This window comes from Leucopleurus acutus (genome assembly GCF_964270905.1).
Source record: "Leucopleurus acutus genome assembly, chromosome: 3".
NCBI classification, from domain to species: Eukaryota; Metazoa; Chordata; class Mammalia; order Artiodactyla; family Delphinidae; genus Leucopleurus; species Leucopleurus acutus.
In genome coordinates this window covers 128920875-128936035 of record NC_139145.1, presented here as the reverse complement: position 1 = coordinate 128936035, position 15161 = coordinate 128920875, and the positions used below count along the sequence as shown (strand labels likewise).

The following is a 15161-nucleotide window of genomic DNA, read 5'->3' as shown; positions in this document are numbered from 1 at the left end:
GCAACAGCATCAAAAATACCAAATACATAGAAATACATCTAACAGGTGGCCGCCGCCGCCGCCCACACCGCAGCCGTCCGGGTCTCGGAGCGAGCCCACGTGCGCCAGCCGGACCCAAGCAGAGGGAGCGCCCGGGCACTCGCGAGGAAATGGCGGGTGAGGCGCTGTTCAGGGTTAGGGAAAAGTGTGGGGCGAGTTACGCCCCGAGAGGGGAGAGTAGAGAAGGTAAGGCTTTCGGGACGGAAAGGAGAGAGGGAAGATCGTGAGCTAGAACAACCCGGTGGCCACGGAGGCCGCAGAGACGATGGAATGCCTTCAGGAGTTCCCTGAACATCATAAAATGATCCTGGACCGATTGAATGAACAGCGAGAGCAGGACCGGTTTACTGACATCACCCTGATTGTCGACGGACACCATTTTAAGGCCCACAAGGCTGATTTGGCTGCTTGCAGCAAGTTCTTTTACAAATTCTTTCAGGAGTTTACTCAGGAACCTTTGGTGGAGATAGAAGGTGTTAGTAAAATGGCCTTTCGTCATTTGATTGAGTTCACATATACAGCAAAATTAATGATACAAGGAGAAGAAGAAGCCAACGATGTATGGAAAGCAGCAGAGTTTCTACAAATGCTAGAAGCTATCAAAGCCCTTCAAGTCAGGAACAAAGAAAACTCAGCTCCACTAGAGGAAACTATCACAGGAAAAAGTGAAGCAAAAAAAAGAAATATTGCAGAAACTTCAAATGTTATCACTGAGTCATTGCTGTCTGCAGAATCTGAACCTGTTGAAATCTAGGTGGAGATTGCTAGAGGCACAATCGAAGTGGAAGATGAAGGCATTGAAACGTTAGAGGATGTGGCTACTGCCAGGCAGTCCATAAAGTATATTCAGAGCACAGTTTCCTCTGATGATTCCGCTCTGGCATTATTGGCAGATATCACCAGCAAGTACCGTCAAGGTGATAGAAAAGGGCAGATTAAAGATGAAGATGGCTGTGCCTCTGACCCCACAAGCAAACAGGTAGAAGGTATTGAAATTGTGGAACTTCAGCTGTCACATGTGAAGGACTTGTTCCATTGTGAGAAATGTAACCGTTCATTTAAATTGTTTTACCATTTTAAGGAACACATGAGATCACACTCCACTGAGAGTTTCAAGTGTGAAATATTCAATAAAAGGTATCTTCGGGAGAGCGCATGGAAACAGCACCTCAATTGTTACCACCTTGAAGAAGGTGGAGTCAGTAAGAAGCAAAGAACTGGGAAAAACATTCACATATGTCAGTACTATGAGAAACAGTTTGACCACTTTAGACATTTTAAAGAGCATCTTCGAAAGCATACAGGTGAAAAACCTTTTGAATGTCCAAATTGTCATGAACGATTTGCTAGAAATAGCACCCTCAAATGTCACCTGACTGCATGCCAAACTGGAGTGGGGGCAAAAAAGGGAAGAAAGAAGCTTTATGAATGTCAGGTCTGTAATAGTGTGTTTAACAGCTGGGACCAGTTCAAAGATCACTTGGTAATACACACTGGAGATAAACCCAACCATTGTACTTTGTGTGACTTGTGGTTTATGCAAGGAAATGAATTAAGGAGGCATCTCAGTGATGCTCATAATATTTCAGAGCATCTAGTAACTGAAGAAGTTCTTTCAGTAGAAACACGTGTGCAAACTGAACCTGTGACATCAATGACTATTATAGAACAAGTTGGGAAGGTGCACGTGTTACCATTGCTTCAGCTTCAAGTGGATTCAGCACAAGTGACTGTGGAGCAGGTCCACCCAGATCTGCTCCAGGACAGCCAAGTGCACGATTCACATATGAACGAGCTTCCAGAACAGGTCCAGGTAAGTTATCTAGAAGTGGGTCGAATTCAGACTGAAGAAGGTACCGAAGTACATGTAGAGGAGCTGCATGTTGAACGGGTAAATCAGATGCCAATGGAAGTACACACTGAGCTTCTAGAAGCAGACTTGGATCAAGTGACCTCTGAAATCATGAACCAAGAGGAGAGAGCCTACCTAAGCAGATGCTGCGGCGGCGGCCAGAGAAGATCACGAAGATGCTGAGGGTTTAGAGACCAACTCAACAGTGGATTCCCAAGCTGAAAAGTCAGAAAATGAGAACAGAACACCTATGCCAGTTTTAGAATGAAATAACACATGAATATATTTTTAAGTTTATGTGTTGAGTTTTTGAACTGATGATGGGCAGTGTGACTGTCCTTAAGCTAACAGAAATGTGGACCAAAGTTAAGCTCTTTCCTGTTGTGTTGAACTGTTTCTATTGAAACAAACTGATTTTCCCCCACTTGATGCCACAGAGGAGGGATCTTTCCCATAAGTGAATGGGAAGCTTTGAGAAGTATATTTCTGGAAAACTGAAATGGATTATATTCTTATTATATAGTTGGGTACGAATGTATCTATTTTCATGTAGTAAGGGTTCTCCCTTCTCTCTTTGTCCAGTCATGTCCTTCCTCAAGTTTTTTTTCCCCCATATTGTAAAATCAAATGTAAAATCATTAGAATACAAGTTTATGTATTCTAATGCATGTTAGAATATTTGAATATATAGGAAACACAAGGCTGCATGAAGAAAAGTGCATTGTTACTGTGCAGTTAAATTTTGGCTTCTGGCTTTCTTTAGCTTGAACAACACTCTTGTCTATCCTGACAGTCACAGATGTCATCTCTGCAACAGAAACGGTGGTGGTGGTGGCGGCAAATTTCTAGAATGTTTAAAAACCAACCACACCCATGTGCCTTTTCAAATTCAACTAAACTTCTGTAAAGCGCTTCTGGGTCTTTCAGAGTTTGTGTTGCAAGGAGCAATGTAGGTCATGCTATAGCACTCGGTATTTTCCTTACAGTGACAGCTACCGGTTCTTCTTCATTTCAGTTAGATTGAGAAATTTCATTCAGTGGCTGCTGAAGGGCCATTTTCAATTGGGAAAATTCACTTATATCTGTGGTAAACTTTATTTTGATGAAAAGTTGCACTAGTATTTTACCACCAAATGAAAAAAAAGATGAGCATCACTTAAAAATTAATCTATTTAAAATACAGAGAAAAAACATGTATATAATACATCAGGCTTTGTTTTGAATGAATCTTTTTCTCCAATCCTTAATGTAAAGATCTTGTGCTATAACTTTTAAAGCCATACAAATAAGAGTGCTAAACTGTGGACTTAAAAGTAGGTGTGTAAATATTTTTAATCAGTATTACTTGGAAAATAAAATATAACAACCACATTAAAAAAAGAAAAGAAATACATCTAACAAAAGATGTATAAAACTGCTATTCAGGGTAATTTTTCTATCTTTGTATCAATACTGCACTGTCTTAATTACTGTGCTTTACAAGTATTAATATCTGAGAGTTCAGTCTTACTCTTTGTTCTTTTTCTTTAGAGCTCTATGGACTATTCTTAGCTAACTTAGCTAACTTTATTTCCATATAAAATTTTAAATAAGAATGTGAACTGCCATTAAGAAAATAAAGACTGCTGGCATTTTGATTGTGATATTATTGACCTCTTTATGGAAGAACTGACATCATTATGACATACAGATATCTATATAAAATCTTTCCATCCATGAGCACAGTATACTCCTCCATTTATTTAGATCTTCTTTAATTTCTCTCATAAATGTTTCCTAAATTTCGGGGGAATTAAGGGAGAATAGTTATTAGGAAAGAGTATGAGGGAAAGGAGAAATTATGTTTTGCAGATAACATGCCAGTTCTTGACCCACATTTCCCTTTTTGTTTGTTTAAGATAAGAAGAAAATCCCTGAAAATGTAACAGATGGCCACAATCCTCCTTCATGTATGATATGTGGATAACATATAAGCGCTCAAAAGGCAATTGCTGGACGGTACTCCAGATCAAGTTTTCCCAAATTGCAGGCTATGTGTTTAGTGGGTTACAAACAGCCTTGCTTTCAATCAGATAGAAATCATCAAAGTGGATCTTGCACGGTAAGATTAAGCATCATTTCACGATTTTTACTTTTGCTTAAGTTATACACACACACACAAATATATGTATGTGTATATAGAGCCTGTGATGTAAAATCTGTTTATTCTTGTTGATTGCAGTCAAAAATATTTGAAAAACTATGCTCTGGGAACTATTTTCCACCAGAATTCAAAGTGTCATTACATGTTATAACACCTGGTACTTACTGTGCCAGGTATTTTGCAGCTGTGTCATTTTCACTTTAGCTCAGATGTAAACCTTAAGATTTGGGATTGCTACCTATGTGATAGAATTGAATGAGAGTTAACGGTGAAAACTGGAGGTTATGCATGAGTTAATTAGGAAAGAATATGAGAACAACAGTGAAATGCAGGTAGCCAGAGCCCAGCCGGAGCCCAGCCGGAGCCTTTGAAAGAGGATGTTCAAGAACACTGAGCATTGGCCCCTGGAGGATATCAGTGGCTCAGGGAACTTATTGGAAGGGGCACAAGGTGCTGCAGAGGCAGTGACTAAAGATAAAGGACAGCTGTCTGAGAAGGCATTTCTCTGGGCCTCCTCCTGGCTCCCATCTCCTGGTCCCTTTCTTTTCTTTTCTTTTTTTTTACACTTTTCTTAGTGATTAGTGTTTTAATTATACAACAAATACATGTTCTCTTTTAACGAATTCCGATATTACAAACATGCACAAACTAAAAAAGCAAACATTATCTCCTTCTTCCCTATTCCATTGTTCTTTCCTAGAATTAACCATTTAATTTAATTTTATTTTTATTTATTTTTTTATTGGGGTATAGCTGCTTTACAATATCTTGGTCCCTTTCTGAAAGCATCCCCAAGCTGTACTTTTGCTTTTTACCTGCTTTGGTCTCCCAGACTCTCCCTCAGTGGCTGAACTCTCACCATGTCTGGCTCTCCATCTTTTCCCTCAATATCCACCCTACCAATTTGTTCCCCCAGCTCTCTGGTTTAGGACCATCATCTCCCACAGGATGTCTCCAAGCCAACCTCAGCTGGGGTTTAAGCAAAAGAGATTGGGGTGTTAAGACATGAAACGGAGAGCAGCTTTAACCTGAACTCCTAGGCTTGTACTACCTCAAGCAGAAGAATCGTCAACCAGAGGAAACATCTCCACATGGCACAGCAATTGGTGAAAGAGATAAGAATTACAGCAAAAAATGATGATGATAATGAGAGCATTTGTTGAGCCTTGTTTTATGCCAGGCATTGTTCCAAGCATCTTACATGAATTAACTCATTAACTTTTCACAGTGACACTGAGGTAGGTAATGTTTTCCCCATTTTGCAGGTGAGGTAAATGGGGCACAGAGTTTTTAAGCAACTAGCACATGGTCTCACAGCTATAAAGTTGTGGAGAACATAGAAAGAAAAGAACTAAGAGTGAACTTTGAAGTAACCAAGAAAAAAGAGAATATTGAGTATCTGCTTGACAAAGTGGGACTCTGATTTTTCAGGGTAACTTTAGTTTGCCTTTTGTTAGTTATACGAGTTCATACGCAGTCTAGGTAGATAGTCGCTTGGACTCCAGCTGCCTTTACCTGTCAACTTTTGTGCGGCATATGTGGAAGTGTCCAATGTCAATCTCAGAGAGGTGTTTTTTTTTTCCTTTAAGAAAGATACTGCTTTTATAGCTTCCAAACTGGGGTCCTCATAATGAAATGTTGAACAGTTTCTAGGGATTCACCAGGACACTATTCCAAAAAAACAAGAAGCCTTAGCATCAGCTGACTACAATTCACCCTACTGATTAGAGACAGGTCAGTCCCCTACCTAATTTTGGGAAACCCAGAAAAAAGACTAGTAGGCAGAAGGTATTTTGAAGATCAACAAAATAAACCATTTAACCCACGCAACCAAAATCACTGAGGAAAAAGGTCATCAAAATCCCAAAGCCCAGTGAAACACCCACTTCAGAAATGGAGCTAACATCATCAAACAGCTGGGTTCAATATTGATGATTAGATTGTCGTTTCCCCACCAAACTTTTCAAGGAACTTAAAAAAAAAAAAAAAAAAGAAAGAAATCACTCAAAAGGTGGGAACATAAGAGACAGAGTCTATCACTGGCTCTTACCAGCAAATTTGAAGTACTTATTGAAAAAGAGAGAGAGAGACCTTTCAGCCTGACATTTAGATATTGCTTATGTGATGTCCACTCTCCTGGTACAGCCCTGATCTAAATTTAGTAGTTTAAAAAGAACTAAGTCTCTCCTCCCACCCATTTCCAAATGCCAGTTGAGAAGTTCTTTCTCAGACCCTTTTCATCCTCAAGAAAGCCCTGAGAACTTTAAAAAAATTAAGGACAAAATGTCAGAACACAGTATGCAGTCTCTCCTCCTTCCTAAAATGGCCATTTGGTTAAAATCCATGACAACAAAAGAGTTAAAGTTCTGCACTGTTTAAGAACAACCAGCTGACCTTTAAATCTGCTGGTTTGAATCCAATCACCTTTCAACAAGCATGAAATCTGGAACAAGGCGTACTAACACCAATTATTTTCATAGTGTACATGACTGAACTCACAGTGTCCTGTTTAGGAAAAATAAATAAATAAATAAAAATACACACTCATTTTCCAAAAGCCAGACTTAGAGACCGAGTGTCTCTGTTGGCAAGGATTGTCCTTTGGTAGCTGTCTGGAAAAGTGCTGTTGGAGAAGGCCTTTCCTGGGAAAAGCACAAAGAGAGTAACTTTTTCATGTTGTTTAAATTCTGTTTAATGAAATGGTTTCCCCCAACCTTCAGTATAGCAGAAGTAAAAGTAGCTGGGAAATAATTAATTACTATACTCTGTTAAGAACTTTGCATTCCATGGACGTAAGAGAACAATTTTCCCCTCCCCGTGAAAGGGCAAAACACTGACTCCTACTTTGAGCAAAGGCATAAAAATCTAGGGGCTCAAACCAAGTGTTGAGTGTCAACTCCTTAAAACGATTCTTTGCTTTTTGAAAGTAATTCTCATAAGGTTCTTGTAAGTGAGGATAGTCCCTCATGCCTTCAAAATATAATTCAGCTTACAGAAATTCCATCTCAGGCTTTTTTTTTTTTTTTTTCCGGTACGCCGGCCTCTCACTGTTGTGGCCTCTCCCGTTGCAGAGCACAGGCTCCGGACGCGCAGGCTCAGCGGCCATGGCTCACGGGCCCAGCCGCTCCGCGGCATGCGGGATCTTCCCCGACTGGGGCACGAACCCGTGTGCCCTGCATCGTCAGGCGGACTCTCAACCACTGCGCCACCAGGGAAGCCCCGGTCACAGGCTTTTTAAGAGCAGATGGCATGGCTGTTTTCATACAATGCGCAGAGAAAGGAGCCCTCTCTGGAGGCCTGTGGCCTGCAACCAGACAGCCTCTGGTCAATTGCAAAACTGGGTTCTTTATCACTTCCTTTATCCTCTGCTCCCAGGTCCCTTCATCCCATCCCATTTCCATCAGCCAGTTACACGGAATATTAACCCCACACCTGGACCATATTCCAGCCCAAGTGTGTTTTTAAGGACTGAGACTTCTGAGATTCCTTCCCAAATCTCAAAATCCTCCTCTCTCATGGGCCCACGTTTGCCAGTCCCTCCTTGCCACAACATGTGATCTCCCTCCTGTCATCTGTCAGTCCAGAAAGAGAACGGTCAGGCTCTCACAGCAATGTGGGCCGTGGGCCCCGGCCAAGGCCCAGACCACAGCCCTCCCGGCCGCTTCTACTTTGGGGCAGGGCAGGGAGGGGCTGGATTCAGGAAGAGGAGGCACTGCCTGGGTTGCCTGCTGCTCACAGCTGGGGTCAGGAAGGCATCTGCCAGCTCTGGTGCAGAAGGTCCCTTGCAGTTTACCATCTATCAGGACGACCCGGTCACCTGGTCTGAATAGCCCTGAGGACTCCTCTGAAATCAAAGGAGCCTCTTCCTGGAGCCCTGGCAGAGCAGGTGGCCAAGGCGTCCTCAGGCCTCGCTCACTGTCCTGTCCTAATTCTCATCCCTTCCTAAGGAGCACAGCAACCTCGCCAGCTTCCAGGCAGCCACCATTTCCTGTCCCTTTTTCCTACATCCGGGACTTGACGCACTGTTAAAGTCCAGACACTCACCATCGACCCCAACTCACAACTGGTTCCCCAGCCTCCATCTGCTTTGCCAAGATTTGGGGAACAAGGAAAATCAAAGCGTCTTATGATACCACCCTCAGCCCAACAACCAACAGAAAAACCCTCATCACCTGAGTACAAGGTGTGGACCACCACTAGGCCCACACCTGACTCTTTTATTTACTCTCCTTGCATGCGGTGAACGACGCCCTTGGTCATGTCATCCTGAAGTCGATAACACAGGAGACCCAAAGTCCTATACGCTTGCAGAATTGCATGGCCATATATTTAGCTAACATTTTCTGTTTTATTAATCAGGGTCCATGATTTTATAGTAGATGAGATCTGTTCAGGCCAGCCACCATTTCCTCTCCTTCCTGTCAGCATCCTGCAGACCACAACCACCACCAGAAAAGCAATGTGGTTTTGGGGAGAAGAAATCACGAGATACCTGAAGACAAAAGACTGAGGATTCAGGCCCAGAATTGTTATTAACTGAGAGACTTTTGCAAAGTCACTACAGTTCACTGAAACCTCAGTCTTACCTTCTGTAAAGTGGGGATTATAATAGCCACCTCACAGAGTGCTCTGAAGGAGGAAATAAGATAATAAAAGTGAACATAATTTTGAATTATAAATAGAGGAAGAGGAAAAGAGGAGAGAGGAGGGGAGGAAAAGCTGAAAAATTCAGCTTCCCTCACCTTTTTGCACTAGCAGGTATAATAAAGTGTTCAGACAGGAAACCTGAACAAGATAATCCAAAATATAATATTCTTAGGCACTGGTGAAGGGAGAAGCTACTGTAATCGCCAAATCCGGTCAAGAGCGCAGTCTGAGCAGCATGTTTTTTACCCCTTGAGTGCACTAAAGCTTTGGGACTGACCTGCAGGAAAAGACCAGAAGCTTTCCTCATTTCATTCCCTATAGTAGAAAGACAAGAGCAGCTGAAGGACAAACGTCAAGAGTGGGGTGAGGCAAACAGCTCAGGCCATGAACTTACTTTATTCCTTTGGTAGATCACCTTCAGGAGAAAATTCCAGCTTTGTGTTTTCTGCTTGGCCCCATTCAAATGGGAAGTTCTGCTCAGAGGCCTGAAATAGAAAACAGGAAGTCAACAGAACTGATTTTCCTAATTCCTCAAATGCAAATCACTGCACTTGCTGTGGATGAGAACTACCATGAGGTGTAAACCTCCTTTCTAAAAGAGGTCACATGCCAATTATGTACAGAAAATATCCTACTCCAGGGTAAAAAGGAATGTTCCATCAGCTTTCTTCCTAAATGAAGAAGGGAAGCAGAGCGGGATTGACAGTAAAGACGATCAAGGGTGTTGCCATCAGAACCAAACTGCCACTAAAAATAATGAAGTGTCCCACTTGATGCTCAGACACTATTCTCTTAGCTGCTTCTTCTACAGTCACTTTTCTGTAGCTACTTCTCATGGGGACAGTTACTAAAATGGCTCCCCTCCCAACTTCCTCATTATGTTTCACGGGTATCAGTATTTTCTTAGAGGCCCGTGTTTGAAACTTGCAAGTTGAAACTCCAAGCCCCACCCCTGCACCTGCCCCTTTAGTCAGTTTCCATCACAGACCTTCAATTCCATCTCATTTACATCAGACACTAATTCAGCTAGTTCTCCTATCACAGCTCGACTCTGGTTTGCCACACCCGGTCATTTCCTCAGCCATCTCTGGTCTGAATCCTTAGCACTCCAGCCTTTCTGCCTCCCCTCCTTCACAAGACTGCCAGATGAATCTTTCCAGCAGACAGTCCCCTCACTTTACTCCCTGGCCCCAAGGTCTGCCACAGCTTCCTAATACCTACTGATCAAGTCTAAATTACTCACAAGTGGTCTCACCATCGCTATCTCGCTTAGTGTGTTACAGCAGAGAGTGCCTGAGCCTCGGCTCCAGATGGATTGGGTAAGAATCTCTCTTAGGTGAGCTTTACCACTACGTGGCTGTGTGAATCTGAGCAAATTATGAAACCTCTCTGCCCTTCAGTTTCCTCATTTGTGGAATGAAGATAATTACACCCACCTACATAGTTATTAAGGGACTAAGTGGGATACTACATACAAAGTGGTCACAGTGGGTTCCAATAAGAAGAGTAACTAGTGCTTATGGAGTGCTTTCTACATCCCGGGCTCTGTTCTGAGCGCCACACATGTGTTTGTGCAAGTATGACCATTATCCTCATTTTGCAGAAGAGGAAATTGAGGCAAGAGAAAGTGAAGTCACTGAAACCACATAATGAATCAATAGAAGAGCCAGCGTTTGCACTCAAGCAGCCTGACTCCAGAGCCTGTAAACTCAACTCCGGGCTCTACCACCTCCCTTCGAGGCCACTTCCCCTTCCCTGCAGCTTTCACTGGCTGACACAACCCACAAGTCCACCCCAGTCCTTTCCATCTGTCCAGTCTCCCCTGATGGATGCTGTGCTGCATTTCCCCTCCAATCTCACCTGATATCTTGAAAGAAGCAGTTACTATATTTTCTCTATACTCAGTATACCATCTCTTTACTCTTTTTTATCTTGCCCTCACTTATATATCGGCTTGTAATTCTTCACTTCTTTCCACCTTCTGTTTCTAGAAATTGCATCCGAAAAATAAACATCCCCAAATTCCAGAGTGTCCCAAAAGAATGTTATTTCCACCAACACCCCAGCTGTCATCACTAACCCAAATCTCCTAAGTCCCAGTCACTTACCCAACAAACATTTACGAAGCATCTGCTGTGTTCATGTCGGTAGATGCAGATTACATGGGCCCTGTCCTCTAGGAGCTCGCAGACTAACGAGGAGATGAGTGTTTATGTAGAAAATGTTAATAAGTTGTGACAAGTATGAAACACACGCTGTTAATGGCCTCTCCACCTTTGGCCCTTCCGGCTTTTGCACTTCCCATGTCGTGTTATTCACGCCACCCCTTCCTTTTCGTCTCTGCAGCCACCCCATGGTTTACTTGCTCCCTACGTGATTCCTGAGCTATTGCAGTCACCTCCCAACTTATCTGACTGCCTCATCCTCCTGCCCCTCAGAAGCAGCCCGCCTGCTGCTGCCAAACAACCTCTGTTGTCACTCCCATATTTGAAAACCATGAAGGTTAATGAGGCAAGTGCAGGCCCCTGAGCCTGAACAGGCAAAGCTGCTTAGGAACTTAGCCAACTTCCTATCCTGATTTGCTCCACTCCCCTCCACATCCAAACACTTCACCTCACGCACCACACCTAAGAGACACTTCTTACAGGTCTTCAAAAACGAGTCCCCTTCCTGTTTCCCATTGTTCCCTTTGCCCTCCCAATCTATCGGCTCATTTTTGTTTCTGAAATTCAGGTGCTCCTCCAGGATTCAGGTCAAGTCACCTCCTCCATGAAGCTTCCTCTCATTCTCCCACAATGTATGATATAGTTCCGTTCTCTGACTTGCTTTAGTCATGCATTTGTGTCTCCTTTAGGGCACTTTAATTCTATCTTGCATTCCAGTCATTAGCAGTTTTAACCTTACGGTCTCTGTCTTTAGGACAGTATTTGTCTTTGTCGTCTTCATTCAGTACAGCACCTAGCAGATTGCCTCAAGCATAACACGTGCTGAATAAATAACGAATACGCTCTTTGATTTTTTGTATGTGATGTAGTGGGAGAAACCTCATGAGGACCCAAGAAGAAGCGTAAGTTCTTCTTTCTTATTATTATCATCTCATCTTTTATCCAACAAATCTTTTTTCATCCCTAGGCAATATGCTAGGTACTCGGGGTACAAAAATGAAGACACAGAAGCCTGCACCCTATAAACACATATTTTCTATCAGAAAGATTGACACATAATACAAATAAAATAATAAGATACATGAAAAATCATATGAATTGCAAAATTATGCCAGTTCTACCGCTAACTAGGTATGTGACCTTGGGAAAGTCACTTATTCCGTGAGGTAAGTGTTGATAAGTAAAAAATGCAAACTCAGAGGCGGTCTACGAAGTTATGATTCTAACTCACAACTTTTTAAAAAGTGACTCAACACAAAGACTGGTTACCATTCATGTAACGGTAGGAGAATGAGGCCATAGAGGCAAATGCAGACGGTGCTAGCCCAAGCTCTCTTCAGGTGAAAAGGAGTCTTGACCAGCAGATGTTGAGTTTACCTCTCTTGGCCAAGGCTGTTCTAAGATAGAGGTGAATTCCCACTTTACCCCAAGCACAAAATATACAAGTCATTTAATGGACTCCTCTTAGCTCTGATTCTGTGCTCATGCAGCCTGGTTATTGACTGGTTTGCTATCAGGTCCGTCTCTTGGAATAGAATATGGTGGTCAAGCTGATGAGTATTTTGGTTTCTGGGAGTCTTGTCTTTTTCATTGCAAATTAGTATGTCATTCTCATTGACACATCAGTCTCATTAGCTGATTAATAGGAGTCCTCAGCTAAGAAGCAGATACCCTCTCAGTGAACCCAACAAATCAAGTTTCTGGGCTGAAAGGCTCAGGTATAAACCTTAGACCTTAGAAAATTCTACGACAAAGGCACCTTGCAGAGGTTTCAGAAAGACAGCCGGGGGTGCCCTTCTCTTAGAGACTTACACCCCCAAACACACATGCCATGTACCTTTTCTCCAAACTCTTCTCGGTGGTACTTAGAGGTAAGGACCAGGTTTTCTTTTCCTTGTGCAGCGTGTAGCCTAGTCAGAAAAAATGCCCTGGTGGACATAAGAGATGCTTTCCTCTGGGCTCCCATGTTCTACCACTAGTATTTACTACATGGGAATGCCTTGCATCCCCCCTCTCTGATGTGGGCAATGTGTTCTTTCCACTCCTCTCTGTATCCCCCCGACCTGGTGCTTGGCATGTCAAAGGCATTCAATAAATGCTTGTGTATGAAGCAATCAGCCAATATCATCAAAAACTTTTTAAGGATTTACACATGCTAAATTTAGAACTGCAAACGGTATGGTTCCTATCCTCAAGTAAAATCAATGCAAAACTTAAGACCGGAACTCTGAATGTGATTTGGTTTTAGGATGAGTCATTAATCAATGAAAAGCAACCAAGAAGTCATTTCAAAACAACAAATGCTCTTTTTGTATTTCTCAAATACTGGGAAAGGGACTCAGTCCTCAGCAACAATCCATAAAACTTCCTTTTTTTTCATATAGTTGCCTCATATCACACAAACTCTTTCATTTACCTTTCTCCTGCAGATCCTCCCACCAAAACTGCCCTCCCAGAACCAGTCCTCAGAACTCACTCCTTCTCTCCCTCTACCTTTTCCCTTGATTCTGCATCACAAAAGCCCAAAAGAACTGGTCTGGCAATATGGAACCTTGCTTGAAATCTAGAGAAGGAAAGAAAACGAATAAGCAAAACCAGAACCATTCTTTATAAGCAGTGAAAGAAGGATACCTCATAACTATCATACACTAAAAATGTTGGCCTGATCATATAATGATACAATTTTTTTTTAATTTTTATTTATTTATTTTTATTTTTGGCTGTGTTGGGTCTTCGTTTCTGTGCGAGGGCTTTCTCTAGTTGCGGCGAGCGGGGGCCACTCTTCATCGCGGTGTGCGGGCCTTTCACTGTCGCGGCCTCTCTTGTTGCGGGGCACAGGCTCCAGATATGCAGGCTCAGTAGTTGTGGCTCACGGGCCTAGTTGCTCTGCGGCATGTGGGATCTTCCCAGACCAGGGTTCGAACCCGTGTCCCCTGCATTGGCAGGCAGATTCTCAACCACTGCACCACCAGGGAAGCCCTAATGATACAATTTTTAAAAGCCAAAATAAATAGAAAATCGTACCAAAAAAAGAAATTGTTTAAATTTCTTAAGCCTCTACAATGTTTGGGAAACTTGTTAACAATCACAAAAGATTTATTGACCACTTGCTATAAAAATTGTTTTGAAAGGGATACTGTGTCAGGGATACCCAAGACCACCCCTATATTTGAACATTCACTAGAAGAACTCACAGAATTCAGCCTATAGTTGTACTTACACCTAAGATTTCTTACAGTATAGTAAGGATACATTGCCAGAGGATAAGGGGAAGAAATATGTGGAGAATCTGAAGGATTCCAGATGTAGACTTCCTTATGCTCTCTCCCTCCCATGAGAGGTCACACAGAGAACACATACCACAGCAATGAAAAAGTTGCAACACGATGCAATGATTCAGCCTAGGGAAACTCCTTAGAGGCTAGGTGCCCGAGGTTACTACAGGGGCCTGGTTATGTAGGCACTCTTTGCCTAGCACATAAAAACTTCCAGAGCCCCCAGAAGGGAAGCAGGTATTCAAACTTAAACTGTATTTTTTGCACAAAACTCTAGGCACAATGAACCACACTGATCAGTTAATTGACTGAGCACTTCGAGAACAAAATTCCTAGATGCCAACAAAGAGCCAACCTTGCGAACAGGCCTTTCTAAGAGTAGCACTCTCAAGTCTGCCATGTTAACTCTTTTCTGCACAATGACTAAGTCCATGCCCTTGAGGCAATTGAAATCTAGAGAAACAAGACTTACACATAAAAACATGCATTGCATACAGTAGACATAGCTTGCTAGAAACACTAAAGTAATATTTTTCAAAATGTCCCCTAGACCAGGGGGACCCAACTCCCGGGCCGCGGACCGGTACCAGTCCACAGCCTGTTAGGAACCGAGCCACACAGCAGGAGATGAGCAGCGAGTGAGCAAAGCTTCATCTGCCGCTCCCCATCGCTCACATTACCACCTGAACGACCCACCCCCGCCCCCGCCGCCACCAGTCCATAGAGAACTTGTCTTCCATGAAACTGGTCCCTGGTACCAAAAAGGTTGGGGACCACTGCTCTAGACTACCTTTATCAGAATCACCGGAGTCCTTGTCAATGACTATACCTTGAAGCATCCTAAGCAATAGAAGAATGGAGTGTCAGTGAAAGCCACAGATTGAGGTGAGATTATAGAAGACCTTGAATACCATAATGAGAAATCTGAATTTTATTTCATAGCCATCAGAAACCACTGAAAGTTTTCTTTTTTCTCCACCAGCTAATAATAAGATCAAAACAGCACTGCTTGAAGATGAATCTGACTACCTTATGTAGAA

General features: G+C 42.7%; 1 pseudogene across 1 annotated transcript; it reads left to right on the top strand.

Moving 5' to 3' along the window:
• Positions 1-295: 295 nt before the first annotated feature.
• Positions 296-2159, top strand: LOC309959817 (zinc finger protein 131-like; annotated as a pseudogene). The gene is made up of 2 exons: positions 296-1018; positions 1121-2159. The product of its transcript is annotated as a zinc finger protein 131-like (transcript).
• Positions 2160-15161: the final 13002 nt, after the last annotated feature.